The sequence below is a fragment of the Lygodium microphyllum genome, chromosome 15 (genome assembly GCF_053477565.2).
Source record: "Lygodium microphyllum isolate KBCC chromosome 15, Lygodium_microphyllum_v1.1.10, whole genome shotgun sequence".
Lineage (NCBI taxonomy): Eukaryota > Viridiplantae > Streptophyta > Polypodiopsida > Schizaeales > Lygodiaceae > Lygodium > Lygodium microphyllum.
Genome location: NC_141149.1, coordinates 116,635,476 through 116,656,362, shown reverse-complemented (window position 1 = coordinate 116,656,362; position 20,887 = coordinate 116,635,476). Strand labels below are relative to the sequence as shown.

The following is a 20,887-nucleotide window of genomic DNA, read 5'->3' as shown; positions in this document are numbered from 1 at the left end:
ATCAATATGATATATATGTCTCAAACCAGAACATAAGAATGTCTTTCTTGTTAATTTGGTTGTGAGCTTTTGACTGTCATAAAGTTCTTAGCCACCTTACCCTAGCTTACTACAATGATAATAGTAATAACTAGCATTCCTTGCATTCTTCGTGCACGCAAAATGCTATTCTGTGAAGCAGTATATCGAGCGAAGCGAAGTTGATGAGTGATATTTCATTTTTCTCATTGTCTCCCCTCATTTCTTCTCGACACATCGTATTTCACTTTCCTCAACTTCATATGGCAACTTCACTTCCTTGCCTCTCTTTCTATCTCTCCTTGGGCGCTTTATGTGCATCGCAAAAGCAACTTTGTGGGGGAATACATATGTATATATATGTATATATATATATATACATATGTATATGTATATATATATATATATATATATATATATATATATATATATATATATATATATATATACACATACATATATATACATATGTATATGTATATATATTTATTTATATATATACATATACATATATATATATAATCTCTCTCTCTCTCTCTCTTTCTCTCTCTCCTAAATTTTTCTTCTCTCCCAATTTTATTTTCTTCTCTCAATGCCCCAAAAGTCGTTTCTCTCCAATCTCTCTCTCTCTCTCTCTCTCTCTCTCTCTCTCTCAATTTTTCTTCTCTCCCAATTTTATTTTCTTCTCTCAACGCCCCAAAAGTCTTCTCCCTCCCTCCCTCTCTCTCTCTCTCTCTTTGTCTCTTTGTCTCTATCTCTCTCTCTCTCTCCCCTAAAATTTTCTTCTCTCCCAATTTTATTTTCTTCTCTCAACGCCCCAAAGGTCTCTTCTCTCTCTCTCTCTCTCTCTCTCTCTCTCTCTCCAATTTATTAGTTCGCTCTCCACTCTCTTTCTCCTATCAAACCAAAGCACAGAGGCACACATTATCCACTTTGAACTCATTTGCCACGTTAGAACACAACAGACCCACTTTTAAAATTAAAAAGAGTTCACCTCCAGATGGTAGGTGTGTCTCTTTGCAAGAAGAGTAGTATAACTGACTTGAAGGACTCTTTGAAAGCTAAAGATGAAAAGCAATTCAAGTCTCTTTACATTGCATGGTTGCTTGGTCTGATGCCAGCTAAAATAGCTTCTTTCAACCTGGTTTCATCAAGCAGCTCTGAGTAAAATGCATATAAAATTTTGATATCCAAAGATGGAACTTGTGTCCTATTCGTAGATGTAAAGGCTGCTAATAGCTTGTGTCTCTCTATTTTCTTTTTGTAACTTAAAATTCTCTCTCTCTCTCTCTCTCTCTCTCTCTCTCTCTCATCTATTCCTATTCTGTTGCATGCTATCTCTTGGCATCTTCGGTTCTACCTCCTACTGTGCTACCTCCCTCTGGATGTGCTACCTCTTGCCATTGTTGATGACATGCTGCTACTACTGATGTTGCCTCCCATCATGCTACCCACCTCTAGTTTCGTCTCCTATTGTGTTGCCTCCAATCCCACTGCTACCACTATTACTGCCTCCTATCCAACCATACCTTCAATTCTGCATCCTGTTTAAAAGGCAGAGCCCAAGTGGAAGCACACAAGAGGAAGCAAAAGCTATGGTAGATGGAGCAAGAGAGCAAGGGAGAGATATACCATATATGGGAACTCCAATGGTCATAATGTGTGACCGGCCTTCCCTTATTCAATAGTCACTAAAAGAATAAAGAATAAAATGATAGTAATGGTCGCTCGCCACCTGCAATGTATCAGTGTGTGGTCACTGTGTGTGTAAATATAGGGTAGCATAGGCATAGGTGCTTTTATCCCCAACAACGTCCAACTTAAAGGCGAATGTGCCTCTAGTGAGGAGAGGATAAGAAGAAGTGACAAAGTACAAATGTACATAAAGTACAGTAGGATGAGGAATAGATGTCTTCTCATCCTACACCCATCATCTTCCAAGGAAGGCAAAATGTTCCACTGAGAGACTTTTGGTCAGTAAATCTGTAGGATTCTCGTTAGTGAAGAGATCTTGACAATCTCAACAGACTTATCCTCTACCACCTCCCTGATGAAGTGATAGCACACCTCAATGTACTTTGTCTTCACATGAAAGACTGAATTCTTAGCTAACTAAATAGCACTCATAGAATCAAAATGCAGTGTAGGAGTAAGATTAATACCAAGATCTATCACCATAGGGCCTCCTTGCAAGCTTCAATGTGGCTATAACATACTCTATCTCAATAATAGATGAGACCGTGCATTTTTACACCCTAGACATCTAAGAAACAACACCCCCTGCAAAAGTGAAGACATACCCAAAGGTGGACTTTCTACTATTATCTACATAGGATAGTTGGAATTAATGTAACCTACAAATATATTGTCCTGACCACCATAACAAATGCTCATATTTATAGTGCCTTTCAAGTACCTCATGAGACCCTTTCACAACATCTCAATATTGCCAGTCCCAGATGTAGCCATATAGCATGCCACAACTCCCACTGCAAATGCTATGTCTAGACAAGTGGCTATCATGGCATACGTCAAACTTCCCACTGTATCTTGGCCTTCTACTCATCTAACTAGGGACAATATATGTGACTAACCTTCACTTGGAAAGATAAGGGACAACTAATCAACCAAACATCCTGCATATGGAAGTGCTCAAGGACGTTTATATGTAGTTCTTCTATGATAAGTAAAGGAGCCCCTTAGAGTGATCATACTTGATGCACATGCCAAGAATATGTGAGGCGGCGTGTTCCACGTTCTTCATCTCAAAGCTCTTCTTAAGCTGACTTTTCATAGCATACAACTAATCCTGAGCTCTCTCAACAATCAATATATCATCCACATAAAGTGCCAAGATAATAAGGCTGCCATGATGAGCCTTCTTCATGTAGAGTCACGAATCCATAGCACTACATGTATATCCTTGTGAATGTATGAAAGCATTAAACTTATGGTACCATTCCTTAAGTGCCGATTTAAGTTCATAAAGGCTCTTTCTCAAATTGCACACTAGGTATTCTCTACCTTTTTTCTCAAAGCCCTTAGGCTACTATATATAAATCTCATCATGCAGGTCCCCATGTAAGAAAGTCGTCTTTACATCCATCTAAGAAAGGTCCAGATCTAATTGTGTAACCAAAACCAGTACTAACCATAGGATAGTTATCTTGACCATAGGAGAGAAGACCTCATCAAAGTCAATACCATGCTCCTGCTTAAAACCCTTTGCAACCAATTTGACCTTACATGTTGGCTTAGGGTCTCCAAGGGTACTCTCAACTTGCACACCCACTTGCATGGCAAAGCACACTAGTGATATTCTGATTGGATGGCCTCTCCCAAGAGTGACTATCACCTCTGTGCATGGCCTCATCATAGGTAAGAGACTCACAAGTATTTGTCACCATAACATAGTCCATGGAGGGCGCAAATCAATCAAGCTAACATCTATCTCTAGTAGACTCACAAAAGAGGTTGTGTAGCATGTACATCCTATCCAACATCGTGATCATGGGCCACTAGAATATCAATTGTAGTTTTCTAGTTGATTGTATGGTAACAAGAGGCTCCTCTTGATATATCACTTTACGTACCTCAACTAGTTGCTCATGCTACTTATGCTTCTTCTCCTTGTGGAAAACAACATCATAGCTATGAATGACCTTCCTAGTTTGCAGATCCTAGAAAGATGCATTTTACTTATTTAGAATCCAAGTTATTATGTTTGTCCTTGGGAACATGGTAAAAAGTCTCACATCCAAAGATAAACAAATGAGCATATAATGGAGGTTTTCCATACCATACCTTCTCTACAACTTAATAGCCAATAGCAGTGCTTGGGGATTTGTTTATCGAGTGTATGGTAATAGTAATTGTCTCAATCCAAAAATGATGCGGTAATCCTGCCTAGCTAAGCATACTGCAGACTCTCTCTTGAATTGGCATGTTCATGTGCTTTACAACACCTTTCTAGGGTTGGGTGTAAGGGGTAATCAAGTAATGCTTAATATCCTACTCATAGCAAAATTGCTCAAAATTTTTAGAGACATATTCATCCCCATTATCTAACCTTAGGCATTTTAGCCTATAATCAAACTGGTTCTCAATAAGAGTAAGCCAACACTGAAAGATAGCCAATACATCTAATTTCTCCTTGATGGGATATGCTCAGATCTTATGCAAATAATCATTAATGAAAATCACAAAGTACTTTATGCCACCTAGTGATTTACATGTTGAGAATAGCAAATGATGCTTGGTATATGTGCCCAAAAGAGGCTAGAAGATAGACATATGATGTATGCTCTAGGAAGAGATGACAAAATCCCATAAGCACAATGAGGAGAGTGGAATAACCCAAAAGCTATATAAGCCTGTACTTGGCTCTTATCTAAAAAAATTGTACTATCAGTTTGAGTCACTCAAGATTGTCTTTATGAGTCCAAGCTAATCTATCTTGGAACCTAATTCACTTGAGTTACAATCCCTCGTTATGATAATGTATTGTGTGTTTGACTTGCGTCCACCATAGCTAGCTAGCTCTAGATCTATGTTTCTCAACATGGTATCAGAGCCATGGCTGAGCTAGATAGCTAGCGGGTATAGTTTCCTAACATTTCCTTCTTTCTTGCATATTCTAAATCATCTCATTCTTCTCCTTATATAAGCCTACTTCCCATCTCAATATCTCAAGCTTCAAAAATTCTTAGAGGCTTTCCCTTCAACCCTCTTCTTTGTCTCATTAGGGTGCATCCCAACCTCAAGAAGAAGATCGGAATCAACTGCTACTGTTCGTTTGGTCTGTTTTTTCCAAAACGTTGACTTTGAACTATAAGCTGTAATAGAAAGAGACGGAGAAGAAGTGATAGATCTTGAAGCTCTAAAGCTTGGCAATGATTTGATCCTTGCTTCTCTAAAATAATTGAAGAAGTGCCTGAATGTGGTAGGAGGGAGCTGCCTTTTGTGCCATCGTCTACATCTTCCCGCGCCCGACCTGCGTCTAGGATAAGTAGCCCAAGGGTTTTCTTTGACATCAACATTGGCAGGAAGCCCGAGGGCCTTGTTGAGATGGTGGAGATCTTTGCTGACACCACTCCCAAGACGACTGAGAATTTGTGTGCTCTCTGCACAGGAGAGAAGGGGGTGGGGAAGTCATGCAAGCCATTACATTTCAAGGGATCTAAGTTTCATAGGGTGATCCCCAACTTCATGTAATAGGGGGGTGATTTCACCAAGGGTGATGGGACAGGTGGAGAGTCAATCCATGGGACCAAGTTTGCCGATGAGAACTTCTCAAGAAAGCACACTGGCCATGGTGTTCTATCCATGGCCAATGTAGGCCCTAACACCAATGGGTCACAGTTCTTTATGTGCACAGTGCCAAGTCCATGGCTTGATGGAAAGCATGTTGTCTTTGGAAAAGTGGTTCAAGGCATGGATTTTATGCAGAAGATTGAAGGTGTTGGGCCCCCAAATGGAAGGACCAGCTAGCCTGTGGTTGTCGGCTTGTGGTTGTTGAAGACTGTGGCCGGATGTAGCTTGTCTTTTATGTCCGTGGTTTAGCAATAAGGTAGGTGTTGGGTATTGCCTAGTATTCTGAGCCCTATTTAGGACTTTACTCTTGGTAAGTTGAGGCAGCTACATAGAGGGAGCTGCACTCTTTGTGGAAACTTAATGATTTGTTTGCACCATGTGCAAATGTTCAATGCCCATAAAATCCTATGTATTCCAAGATCTATGTAATGACAACCTATAGCAATATACCTATTTGTATCCATCTCAAACTCATTGAGAAAAAGAACCTCACAAAGAAGACTAGAACACAAGTCAAAGATGAAGAGCATGAAGAAAACAAGACCAAGAAGATTATGAAGAACAAGAAGATTGAAGACATCATCGAAGGGTGCCAAAGAAGCACAAAGAAGATGAAGAAGATACTTTTCGCTGACAATTAAAAAAAAACTCCTATAGTGGATCTTTATTCCTCGTGGTGGATCTTGTTTCCCATAGTGGATGTAAAAACCCTTACCAAGATGTAAAGTTTCAAGCCTTAACTTGACTAGGCTGCCAAAGAGCTAGCCTCTTGGTCCATGTTCACATGCAGAGGGGGCAAAAGCTAGCAAGGGTAGAGACTCATCATTTGAGGGGGAGTGTTGAGAATAGCAAATGATGCTTAATATATGTGCCCAAAAGAGGTTGGAAAATAGACATATGATGTATGCTCTAGGAAGAGATGACAGAATCCCATAAGCACAATGAGGAGAGTGGAATAACCCAAAAGCTATATAAGCATGCATTTGGCTCTTATTTCAAAAAATGGTACTATCAGTTTGAGTCACTCAAGACTGTCTTTATGAGTCCAAGCTAATCTATCTTGGAACTTAATTCACTTGAGTTACAATCCCTTGTTTTGATAATGTATTGTGTGTTTGACTTGCATCCACCATAGCTAACTAGCTCTAGATCCGTGTTTCTCAACATGACAGGGCATGGGGCCATACACATCAAAATGAACAAGAGCCAGAGGCTCATCCATGCACATAGTGCTAGACTTCTTATGAGAACCGCATGTATGCATGCCATAAAGACAATGATCACATATGAATCAAAACATTTGTAGTTAAGGGACGAAAGATACCACAAATGAGAAAGCATTTTCATTCCTTTTAAGGGCATGTTCCCAAGGCGATAATGCCATAAATATACATGTGGTATATCAATGACAGCTAAAACATGATCAATAGATCAAGATACAAGCAAGGGATAAACATTGCTAGCCTTGGCACCTCAAGCAAAGACAATATTCCTACAAGAAATCTTTCACAATGAATCACCAAAAGATACATGATATCATGCATCATCCAATTATCTAGCAAAGAGTAGGCTTTTGATTAAAGTTGGAATATGGCATACATCATGCAAAACAAAAAGTGTTGCATGCAAAAAACTGTAGTCTAACATCACCAATGCCAAGTCATTTTCTAATCGCACAAAACTTGTCATGCTATTATATGAATTAAACCAATTCTTATGCAAAGGAACATGAAAAGAAGTCCCTTGAATCAAGGAGCCAACACTAAGAAAAAGTGGATGAGGCATCAACTAACTAACTAGCATCAAGAGAATAAGCTGGCAAGATGTAATCATCATCAAACTTAGACTCCAAGTCATTTATCTCCTCAATTTCCATACTAAACTTACTAAGAACAATACTATAATCATCAAACTTATCTTGCACTTTTCTTTGCCTTTCTCCTTGCACTTATCATCGCACATATTATGGCACTATGGCCTAATATGACCCTGCTTCCCACAATAATGACATATAAGAGAGGCCTTACAACTAGAGAACTTTCTATGAGACTACCTGTGAGACTGTGACCTCTATGAGTCTCTACCATGATAGTCATTATTGCTATTATCATCATGTCTGCCCCTAGCAATCAATGCATGAGAAGTATAGTCTGCATTCACATTCTTTATTTTTATCTCCTCTCTCAAGATGCCACCCTCAACATCCTGGAGTTTCAAACTATTATTAGGCATATTAGCACACATGGCAGTATAGAAAGTGTCCTATTACTAAGGAAGTGTCACAAGCAAGAACAAGGGAGGAAGATTATCCTTAAATTTAATGCCCTATAAAGTCAACTGGTTGAAAATCGAGTGAAACTCATTCAAATGTGTGAATACATAGTCCCTTCCTTCATGCAAAGGTCCATTTGTGAAGTAGAACTTTTCTCATCATAAAGATTACATATCTTTTCCCATAACTACCAAGCATTATCCTCAAGTGCCACAACATTGAAATAAACATGTTTAGATAATGATAATATAAGAGTGGATTTACATAGCTCATCCAAGTCATCCCAAGTATCCTAATCAATGCCTTCGGGCTTTACACTCCGTTTTCAAAGGCCTAACCTGCTTCTTTAGAACCAATACCTACCATATCTACATCTTCTAATGGGTGAAGTTTGTGCCATCAAGCTTTTCAATATTGAAACTAGCACTATCATTTGAAGATCCAATCATAATCACAATATACCAACGTAAAATCCAAGAGAATGGACAACAATAAATGATTGCAAATCAGCCCCCAAAACTCAACCAAAATAAAGGAAAAATGGGAGGGGAGACCAAAGTATAGAGTTCTCCACCAACTACAAGTAATAGACCACCAAAGTACAATGTTTGCTATCTAAGACAATGTTAATAATTATAATTACAATAATGCTAAAATAAAGACAACTTTATATGTCAATCCAACAATGGGTAAATAGTGAAGAAAATAAGCTTCCACTACTAGGGATATTCGAGTAGCAATAGAGATACAAAGAATGCAACTAACAATGACTAAGTATAGACCATCAATACTAAAGACTATCACAAACTCAAATTTTCAGTAAGCCATACATCCCATAAGCATATACAAGAGAGCATATACATGAACCAAGAGTCACACTATCTCAAAGAACCAATCTCTACCAAGTAAATACAAGCATCTCTCGCTACAAGAAAATCCAAAATACAAAGTCCATGCACATTACAAATAGTTCCAAGAGCATAAGTGTTAAATGAAGCTTCAATACCTACAAGTAGGCATAAAAACGCAAAGCAACTTACCAAAGCCCAAGTATATCAAATGTAGCTCAAATCCAAGTTCCAAAGTATGTCATAACCATATCCAAGAACATGCATGAATGTTGGACATCACTGTAGACATGTAGCATACCTGAAATACCATGTAGACATAATAGACATTCAAAGCATGAAGCTCACTATTATATGCTTGCTATCCAAATTGTTATGACAGCAATAAACCTCTTCAAAACTGAGCTAATTAAGCTGTAAACAATCCAAATAGCATCCCAAAATCATAACTATAATATTCGAGAAAATAGCATCTCCGAAGCATCAAACATGCATTATGGAATTTACTATTTATTGTCCAAACTAGAATTATTCTATTTTGTGTAAAATAGAAAATTTAAAAAAACATAAAATTAACTCTATGGGTGCTCAAATTTGTAGCTCTCATTGCGCTCTTTATTTTTAGCCATATAGGATGCCTGAATTTGATAATATATATGCAAAAGTTATGACAAAAATACGACAATACTGTCAAGCTACCATAGTTATCCACAATGTCTACAGCATGTTTTGTATCCACTCAAAATGGATAGAATGGCTGCCTCTCAACTCAATAAACACTCAATAAGGCTCAACTAAGCCCTGGGAAGCTTCTTGACAAGTTGAGAGCAAGCTAAAACAAGCTGGAAGAAGGAAATACTTAATGTATACCTTAGGAGGAAGAAACAATGGCAACCACGAAACCTTGAGTTGAAGCTTTGAATCCGAGCTGAAGCAAAGGATGAAGATGCTCCTCAAATGGTTGGCTCTGATACTAGTTGAAAGGCAGATCGCGAGTGGAAGCATACAAGCAAAAGCAAGAGCAAAGAAAGAGCTATGGTGGATAGAGTAAGAGAGCAAGAGAGAGAGAGACATTATATGCGGGAATTCCAACGGTCACAATGTATAACCGGCCTTCCCTTATTCAGTCATTGAAAAAATAAAGAATAAAGTAATAGTGATGGGCACTCGCTACCTATAGTTTATAGGTAGGCGGTCATGGTGTGTGAAGTAAATACGTGGCAGTGTATGCATAGGCACCTTTACCCCCAACAATATTGTGTTACCTCTCACCACCTATACCATGTGCAGGTGTTGACTCCCATCGGCCACCCACCTCCAATTTTGCCTTCTATTACCCCTGCATACTATCGTCTTGCCTCCTATCTTGGCTACCACTACTATCACCCATTGGTAGCAGCAGCTATTGCAAGTCACTAGCCAACCATACTGCCTCTGTGTTGAGAGAGAGAGACAGAGAGAGAGAGAGAGAGAGAGAGAGAGAGAGAGAGAGAGAGAGAGAGAGAGAGAGAGAGAGAGAGAGAGAGAGAGAGAGAGAGAGAGAGAGAGAGAGAGAGAGAGTGTGTGTGTGTGTGTGTGTGTGTACACTAACACGACATGCATGTCTTTGGAGCCTCATGCTATGTTTATAGCATGTGTGTGGCCTCTATGCTCCCTCACTTACGATGCATGTACTATGACTGTAGAAGGTTGGTGCACCTTAGGACTTGCGTTGTGCTAAGAGAGAGAGAGGGGGGAGCATGACACCTATACCCATTGCCTACTTGATTCTGAAGTGTGAGAGAGGACAACACTCCATTGTGGCCAGTAGCTTCACACACACACACACACACACACACACACACACACACACACACACACACACACACACACACACACACACACACACACACACACACACACACACACACACACACACACACACACACACACACACACACACACACACACAAAGAAAGAGAGAGAGAGAGAACTTGTCAGTAGAGAACTTTAATTTGAAATGGAAAGGTTTGGGGATTGTTGTAGGCTTGGGAGGCCCTTTGGGGGTTTGGGGCCTCCAAAGCCTACAATAAAGATAATATATAGTATAAATATCTAACCTCTAGGATCATTTTGTTATATATTTCTTTCATATCTATATTACTTAAAGGCACATGTACATGATGGGGATCAATTGGGTGATGCTTTAGATATGAGCAAGAAGAAGTCTCGATAATAGGGCACAAGTGCCACACAAGTCCCTCTACATTAGTGTAAGACCTTAATGTCAATTTATTTGTTGTTGATGCTCTCACTACTTGCTTATTAAAAGTCACTACCCTCCATGGTGGTAAGTATTAGATGACACCTCCTAAGAAACACTTGTTTTTCATTAACTTGATAGCCCACCTACCAATTTGTATGCACATTATAGCTAGTTTCACCTATGATAAGATATATTTTTTATTAGGAAAACAAGGTGATAAAAGTGCCTTGAAAGTTTTTTCTAATACTGCGCACTTGTGTTAGTAAGGAAAAGTAAGAGTATTTATGACAATACCAAGCCAATGCATTGACATCAAACTTGATAAAGGGCTTTAATAAAACTTTGAAACTTAATCGCAACCATGATGTTTTCCATGAGGAGAAAATACATAAGCAGCCTAAGCTTGTCGTTGAGGTACGCATGGTGATATTTCAGGAGGAGCCTCCTACTACTATATAGCCAGCTAGATAGCCTATAGCAGTAGCTTCCCCCATGGCCCAGGTCCCTAATGCTCCACAGGATGTACAGGCCTCATAGCCAAGGCAGTTGACTAGAGATACACAACAACATGTGCAGTTTGAGTCCTCTATGGATTATGTTATGGTGGTAGATGCTGGTGAGCCTCTTACTTATGATAAGGCCATGCGCAGAGGTGATAATCACTCTTGGGAGAGAGCCATGTAGTTAGAGTATGACTCACTACAGAAAAATCATACGTGGGATTTGGTTTCTTTGCCTAGTGGCAAGCGTGCCTTGCCATGCAAGTGGGTGTACAAGTTGAAAAGTAACCCTAGACATCCCAAACCAGGATACAAGGCCAGATTGGTTACTAAGGGCTTCAAGCAAGAACATGGTGTGGACTTTGATGAAGTCTTTTCTCCTGTTGTGAAGATGACTACCCTATAGTTGGTACTGGCCTTGGTTACGCAGCTTGACTTGGATCTTTATCAAATGGATATCAAGATGGCTTTTCTTCATGGGGACTTGCATGATGAGACTTACATGGAGCAACCTAAGGGCTTTGCAAAACCTAGAAGAGACCATCTACTGTGCAGATTGAGGAAGAGCCTTTATGGCCTTAAGCAAGGACCTAGGGAATGGTGCCATAAGTTTGATGCCTTTATGCACTCATAGGGATATTCCCATAGTAATATGGATCCATATTTATACACACAAAAGACCCATGATGGTAGCCTTATGATTTTGATCCTCGACATGGATGATATATTGATTTGCTAGGAGTGCCTATGATGAGTTGTATGCCTTGAAAGATCAACTCAAGAAAAGCTTTGAGATGAAGGACATGGGATAGGTCTCACATATTCTTGGGATGCGCATTACACGTGATCAGTCTATGAGGCTCCTTTACTTGTCATATAAGGAGTGCATTCAGAAGGTCCTTGAGCGGTTTCATCTGCAAGATGTTAAGCCTATTGGTTGTCCTTTATCTTCTCATGTGAAGGTTAGTCAAGCTGATTGTCTATAGTCTAGGGTGATGAGAAAAAGGTCGAGATGGCCAAGATCTCTTATGCATCCATAGTAGGCAGTTTGATGTATGCCATGATAGCCACTCATCCTGACATTAGATTTACAATAGGAGTTGTAGCACGCTATATGGCTCCACTTGGCAAATGGCATTGGGATGCTGTCAAAGGTATCATGAGGTACCTGAAAGACACAATAGCTATCTACATATGTTATGGTAGCCAGGATATCGAAGTTGTGGGATACATTGACTCTAATTATGCAAGACGACGTGCAGACAGTAGAAAGTCCACCTTTGGCTATGTTTTCACTTTTGGTAGAGGTGTTGTTTCTTGGATATCCAAGGTGTAAAAATGCACAGCCCTCTCTACTACAGAGGAAAAGTATGTTGTAGCCACTAAGGCTTGCAAGGAGGCTCTTTGGTTAGGTCATATAGTGGTAGATCTTGACATTACTGATGTGCTTCCTACACTGCATTCGAATTCTATAAGTGCTATTCAATTGGCCAAGAATCATGTATTCCATGCGAAGAAAAAACACATTGAGGTGCATTACCACTTCATCAAAGAGATCGTTGAGTATAGATCGGTTGACCTTGTCAAGATCTCAACTGACTAAAATCCTACAAATCTACTCACTAAAAGTCTCTCAATAGAGCATTTTGCCTTCCTTAAGAAGTTAATGGGCATTGAATGAGATGACATCTTTTTTTATCCTATTGTACTCATGTACATTTGTACTTTGTCACTTTTTTCATATTCTCTCCTCACTAGAGGAACATTTTCCTTTAAGTGGGAGGTTGTAGGGGGTAAAGGCGCCTATACCTAGCCGCCCGTGTATTAGTTACATTGATAGTACCTACATATCCGCACACATGTACACTGTAGGTGGTAGTCGCCCATCACTATCACTTCATTCTTTATTCTTTCAGTGATATTTGAATAAAGGGAATGCTAGTTACACATTATGACTATTGGAGTTTCCACATTCTCTCTCTCTCTCTCTCACACACACACACCATAGCTCTTGCTCCTGCTCCATGCTTCCACTTTAGGGCTCACTCCCTTCATATGGCATAGATTATGAAGAGACATTTAGTCTAATTTACTAGGATAGCAATTATCAGATATGTGATTGCTTTGGCAACAATGGAAAGGTGGAGTTTACAACAAATGGATGTGAAGAATGCCTTCTTGTGTGGTGATTTATAAGAAGAGGTGTATATGGAGTAAATGGTAAGTTATGAGGATTTGGAATATCCCACATATGTGCACACATTAAAGAAAGCACTCTATGGGCTGAAATAAGCACCTAGAGCATGGTCTAACAAGATCAGAAAGTATCTTGTCAACATTGGCTTTTATGTTTCAGATGCAAATCACTCACTTTATGTGAGAAAGGATGATGCATATTTGGTTGTCATAGTCATCTATGTGGATGACTTGATTATTACAAGTGATAGTGATAGTGAGAATGTAAGTCTCTTTCAATGCAATTGGAGCAAAATATAAAGTTAAATGCTAATATTGGGGATGAGATATGAGACCCTACTATGTTAAGGAAGATAGTAGGGAGTTTGGCCTATATAACAATCACAATGCTAGACCTAAGCTATGTTGTTGGACTTGTGAGTTAGTCCATGCAAGCACCTAAGAAGCCTCATTTAAATGCAATTAGATGTATATTGAGGTATGTGAAACACACATTGCATTATGGACTTTTTTATGAGACAAGTAAGGATGTACAAGTGTTATGATACATAGATGCAAATTGGACTAGTAGCAAAGCTGATAAAAAGATCTACCAGTGAATTCATGTTTTTCCTTAGAGTAGTGCAATAGCTACTTGGAGTAGCAAAAGCAACCAATAGTTGCTTATTGAGTGTAGAGGGTAAGTATAAAGGTGTTACTATGGCAACATGTGAGGTAGCATAGCTACGAAAGTTATTAGGTGATTTGGATGTGCAAGGAGATGGTCCAGTTGTCATTTACTATGACAACATGAGTAATATATAGTTGGCTAAGAACCTAGTGTTCCACGCTAGGACAAAACATATTGAGGCACATCACCATTTTGTGAGAGAGAACGTACTTGCAAGAGAGATCAACTTGGTATATGTCAGCACACAAGATTAAATAGCTGATGTTTTCATAAAGGCATTGGATGTAAATAAGCTTCAAAAATTTCGAAGCTTACTTAGAGTTGTAGAGATGTAATTGAGCTTGAGGAGAAGTGTTGAGATGGCAAGCTCAACACGTGCAGACGTTGATGATGGACCACCTAGTTAGATAGGCCTGCACCTCGTCTGCACATCTATAGTTAGCACTGTTGAGATATTGAGCTCCACTCGTGATACGCCAGGGTGACCGTTGTGTATTTATGTCACCGACTTGTCAGTTGCAGACGCGGTTGGTACACCGCCCATGAATAATAGCTACATGATAGCTATCCTTATCTACTCTAGTTCGTGGCTCAGTTAGTATGCCACCTTAGTTAGTTGAGTTTGGTTTGAGACCCATATTTAGGGTTCTTCTATTTCTTTGTAAGAGAGTTCTTTTTGGCTTACACAACTAAGAAGAGGAAAACTGTTTTCAGCCTCCACCCTTGTGTGTATTCCCCCATTGTGCAAGCAAGAAAGCTTCAAGTGAGACTCCTTCCTTCTCTCCCATAATCTTGACATGGTATCAGAGCCTTGTTCGTGGTAAGGAGCTCAAGAAAGCAAGCCAAGCTCGTGGTGTTCTGGTAAGAGGAGCAGTGTTGCTTTCATTTTCTATTTTGGGAGCAGATCTCTGCAGGTAGCACAGCCGGAAAGTGCAGGAGTGCATTGTCTCAGGTTGAGACGCCCTTCGCGGTGAAGCAAGAGGGCAGTATATGCTGCGGGCGAGGGCTTTAGCCCTCGGCGACCTTATTTTTTTGATTTGAGGCCATTTCGGGGCTTGTTTTGGAGGCGGAAGTTTTCTGCACGCACTCAGAAAAAGGCCCAGTTTTATGCTGTGCAGCCACTGTTCTATAGGTCGGTGAATAGTTACTGTAAAAATTGCATTGTATGCTTGTGCGCAGAGACATTGGGAGTTACAGAATCATCCCTGTTGCCTGTTGATGCAAAATCGTCACTAGGAAGTGACTGTGTGGTCAAATACCACTTTCGCCAGTTTTGCAGATTTTCCCTTGTGAGGGTGAAGCTGTGGTTTTTGCAGTGACAGAATTTCTTGCAGTATTCTGTAATGGCGTCTGATTCTCTTTCACAGATTGTCACTGAAAAGCTTGACAAGAACAACTTCCAGGCATGGAAGTTTAGAATGACGAATTTCCTTATGGGAAAAGGATATTGGGAATTTGTTGCAGGAAATGAAGAAGAACCAGTTCTTCCTGATGTTCCCAATCAACAGCAAATGCAGGCATTTAAAACATGGCATGAGAGAGCCAAGAAAGTTATGTATTGGCTTTCTATCAGTATTTCAGACTCTATGATTGTGCATATTCAGGATGCATGTACGCCAAAGGAGGCATGGGATACTTTGTCAAAAATGTATAGCACAAATACTCAAGCCAGAAAAATGCAGCTCAAGCAAGAGTTGCATAATGTGCAAAGAGAAAATATGAGCATCAATGACTACCACATGAAGGTGAAGAAGATTGCAGATGCACTTGCTTCCATTGGGTCGCCAGTGGAAGATGATGATTTAGTTTCTGTGACCTTGAATGGTCTAGGAAAGGATTATGCACAGTTTCGGACATCCATTTCAGTTCGTGAAAGATTTCCTGATTTTGAGGAGTTGATTGCTCGTCTAATTTCTGAGGAACAGAGAAATGGTGGTGCATCTTCTTCAGGAGGAACTTCAAAAGAAGCTGTCTTCTACTCAAATGCTGGAAGAGGTAGAGGCAGAGGTAGAGGAGGCCGATTTGGAGGCCGTGGCAGAAATCAGAATATGCAGCAAACTCAAGAAAACCAGTCCTATGGAGAAGGACGTGGTAACTCTAGAGGCAGGGGGAGCCAAAGAGGTCGTGGTGGATGGCAAAGAGGTCAAAATGCACTAAAAGCAAGATCAAGGGCTTACTTGCTAGACCTCAAAGGGCATGTTGTTGTAGATGTGCTTGTCCATCTTGGAAGACAATTTGAACCAATTTGTATTTTGGGTATGGGCACCATCTGATGGTAGAATAATGCAGGCCAACAAGGTGGTAAACATCATCCTTGCCATCATATTTTTCATAATACCTCAACTAGGTATGAGCTAGTAGATGCCAAAAACAAAATTCTACCATACATCTTGTAGTGCCTTGGTAGCCTTAAGCTTTTCCTTTGGGTATTTGAGGATGCTATACTACCACCCTTCTTTGTTGGCATTAAGTGGTGTGGTGGATAGCATTTCTCTCGTAATTATCCTAATGTCAAATGTGACATATGCACCAAGTTTGGTCACTTAGCCACTACCTATTGGAGTAGGGTTAGTTCTCTCCAGCAAGGTAGTCAATAACTTGGGCATGTGAACCATTGTGTGAATAACAAGAGTACCTAAGGAGAGGACCCTAAGAAAATTTTGCAAAGGGGTAAAGCCACACTTGAGGAAATGCCCAATGGGATAAGTTTGGTTGAAACTTTGCCAATTAGCAAGAGTTTATCTCCTAACAATGCTAGTGGTAGTAACTAGGGGTCAAAAACTGAAAGACACTAAGAATGATGACCCTAGTACAAGCAAAGTTAACCCTAAACTTAGCAAATATGATAAGAAGATGTTGGATGCTTAGCCGGGTCCTCTTAAAAGCGATGGTGTTTTAGAGGAGCATGCGATCAAAAGAAAACAAAAATCGAAAGAAAAGGAGGGTACTAAGATTATCAAGAAGCCAAAAGAGCAGCTAGTGTGGAAAGAGAAGAGAGTAATGGTGGCCAGCTTCTGTGAGTTTGACCTAGCAAACACACTATGAAGTCAAATTGGATGTGATTTTGGTACAACTAATCTAATTATTGCTGAACATTTGTAAGGATTTCAAGAAAATCCTACAAACGGGTTACATCATGGAACCTTTTGGTGTCCATCGAGTGGGTAGTGAATGGTGGAATCATGTAGAGAAGCACTACCATAGGGTGCAGGCATATGCCGATGGAATCTTAATAGACAATGTAGTGGTGGACCTCGGCTCTCATTCGTAAACATTATGAGTATGGATTTATTAGAGAGACTGGGTCTACCCATCCAAAAGGATGTCACGACATTTTTATAAATGGCTAATGATAGCCTAAGACAACCAGAAGGAATGGTGATACAAGTACATGTGACAGTTGCTAATATTGAGTGCGTCCTTGACTTCCGTGTTATCCGATTTGCTGGCCCATTGGCCAAGCTATCAGTTGTTGCTTGGATGTCTATGGATATTATATTCCAATTGTTTGATGAATATCCTAGCTAGTCAATTGATTTTTGGGCATGGGGTAAAGAGGATGGTTCTGGATGCATACCCTGAGCACCCGTTGGATGAAAGGGCATTACCTCCTACTATAGAATAGGAGGCACTAGAGGGAAATTCATCTATTGGAAACCCAAATTCTAGTGATTATAAAGAGGGTTCTACTCTACTGAGAAGGTTTGCCAAGCATGTTTAGATGAGCCAATAGAGGCAAAGGATAGGATTTGTGATACTGATGTGGTAGAGCTAGATCTTGGGATTCCCAATGATACTCATCCCATTATCGACACTATGTTATCTATTGATGAGTGTGCATATTATGTGGCACTCCTACAGGAGTTTAGGAATATATTTGCATGGAGTTATGATGAACTAAAGGGGATTCCCCCCTTTGTTTCCATGCATACGATCCCATTAAAAGAAGGTAGCAAGTCACTGAGGCAGAAGGTTAGACATATGCCTTTTGAGTTGAGAGAGCCTCTTTTTGAGGAATTGATGCATTTAAGGGGAAGGGTGGTTTGATCTTTCCTATTGAACATATAGAATGGTGCTCACTAGTGGTAATAAGAAAGAAAAAGAACAATCAAATCCACATGTGTGTCGAGTTTAAGAAATTGAACAAGTAGATGGTGAAGGACTATTATCCTCTACCCTTTATTGATGAAATTATAGATTAGTTGGCAAGGCGAGAGATATACTCTTTCATGGATTGTTGATGGGACCCAAAATGGATCGACACTGGCTAAAGCACTAGCCGAACGTCATGCATACAATATACATCTGCACCACCACCCGGCCTTGTGGGTGAGGAGCGTCCGTAATAACTAAATGCACACTAGATACATCTAATATTGCGTTTGTAGCTGAATAAGAGTCCAACAGCACCTTCCCCAAAACCCCTCAAAGGGGTATCCCACACATATTGGCAATAAGTGCCACGTATCACAGACATAGGAGGCACCCCATCGGCTGATTGCCATGACCCCACTGCAGCTCTCCTAGATCTTGGGGATTGGCCCCTTGATGCGCTGCTTTTACATATAAACACATTTGCACAAGACTCCTCTCTTTTCAGCGAGATCCAGGAAGTACCATGTTTCCTCACTAATAATCTCCCCCAAGAAACGAATGGCTAACCTATGGCAAGGGGAATCTCACCCTCTCAAGCGTAGGTTAACTATAATTCAAACAATTACTATACATTTCCAGGAGTTGATACCATGTGTTTGATCAATGCAATAGTGGATGTCTCATTGTGCAAAAATAGTTATGTTTCGAAATTAGCCTATGTGCTAGTATGCAAACAGTCTTTCCATGAATTCCAACTAATACGTATATGCTTCGTTGCAAGAATCTAGCACCAAGGCAAAACTTGTGCTACTAGATCCCTAATTTCCAAAAAGGCAGTTTCCTAAATGTTATGCATAGAAAAAATAATCAGAATTTGTATTATTTCAGCCCTCAAACTGTTGCACAAAATCCTACTCCCCCTTACCATTTAAGTTTTGCTTCGTTACATAGGTGTATAGAGGTTGTTTTGTCATGGTTTAATGTATAAACAGCAATAAATCACACACTGTGACAAAAAGATAGTTCAAACTCAGTTCAAACCTCATGCTTTGCCGCTACCATACACTCACAACTGCTTATTATATTTTTTCGTATTTTTCTAAGGCATATTCCTATTTTTCTCTTATTTTTCCCCATTTTTCTCTATTTTTCTTTATTTTTCCAATAAAATTTGATATATTTTCAAAGTTTTGGATCTTGATTCTTAGAGCAAAAAAAAAAAAGATTTTATTGGCACTTTATCCCATGTGTATTGGTTTATCCCACTCGAAAACACCAAAAACCCCATTTTTCTCATAAAAATCGTGTTTTACGGGTTTCTAAAAATTATTTCCAGCATTTTGACTTTATGTTTTCTGATTTTTTCATCATGCAAGCATAGAAAAAATAGTAGATAGCATGTCTACTAATTTTCACTCCATAAGAACAACATTGGTTCAATCAAATATAAAAAACAAGCAAATTTTCTTTGTAAAATAGAATTACCGGTTTTTCCTTCTTTGCGGGTTTTAAAATTTGATGTGGGACTGTAGATCAGCCCTCATTCAAGGCTCAGCCCACCTTTGAACAGCCAACTCTAGCCCTCCATCGATTCGGGAGTGATCCAGTACCATGCCGGACAAGCATCCTTCAACCGGTTCTCTTCTTCTTCATGGGCATGAACTGCCTCTTAAGGGGAGAGAGAGGGAGAAGAGAGAAAGACTAAAAAAATGAGATTTTTAAATCCTCCATTAAAACAGGCAAGCTTGTATCCATCCTGTTCCTCTCTCTGCCCTGATCAAGAATCTCCCTCTCTTTCTCCAAAAGGTGGAGAGGCATCGAGCAAAAATGAGGAGGCGCATTGACGTTTCCCTCTGTAACAATTTTTGCATTAGTTTCAAAGGCTTTTATTAAGCCTAAGGTTTAAAACATTAAAATAACCGATTTATCTTTTTAGGTTCACACTGTCTCGCAAGTGGATTTTTCAAATTTGAAGGCCCAAACCAACTTTGATTTGCAATCCGATTGGACAGGCGGCTTCATGGCATCGAACTCCATCAACTTGGCCTCTCCCATGCACTTTATAGCTTCACGATTCAGTAGCTACTTTATAACGCCGAACCTTGCGGGGATTAAATGGGGGGTCAAATGGGCTCGGATCGACAAATCGAGCCTTGCGTAGGATTCCTGACGTCGAATTGCACCTAGGAAAACTCTAGCTCAACCATCTGTCACTGTTTGATTTTTCATGAAAATTGGCTCTTTAACAGCTCTCAAGCACTACCATTCGACTGTCTAGCTTCCGATTTGAGGTCTGGAAATTTTTGACAGTCCGTCTTAGAGTCCCCCCATTACCAAGCATCTCCTAGAGTTTCATCTAACATGCCGAGAAATCATGAAAACTCCCAACCATTGCTCGATGGGTCTTTAAAGCACTTTTGGGGCTTTGCCACCTAAAATCGTACTGATTGCAGTTGCCGCCTTTGAGAAGTCTAATTTTTCCCTTGAAATTAAAATTTTTTGGCTATTTTAAAGCACTTCTCGGCAAAAAAAATCATATGTCAATTGTTTCACGGGTTATTATCAGATGGCCATAGCTAAAAAGGATAAGTGAAAGACAATGTTCATTACAATTTTTAGTACTTTTGCATACCATGTGATGGGTTTTGGCCTATGTAAGGCTTCTGGGTCTTGGCAAAGAATGGCTAACAATACATTTGCTGATATATCCCCTGAAGAGCTGAAGGTTTT

General features: G+C 39.8%; 1 pseudogene; it reads left to right on the top strand.

The window, feature by feature from the left end:
* The first annotated feature begins 1,018 nt into the window (after positions 1 to 1,018).
* LOC148024954 (uncharacterized) lies at positions 1,019 to 5,555 on the top strand (annotated as a pseudogene).
* Positions 5,556 to 20,887: the final 15,332 nt, after the last annotated feature.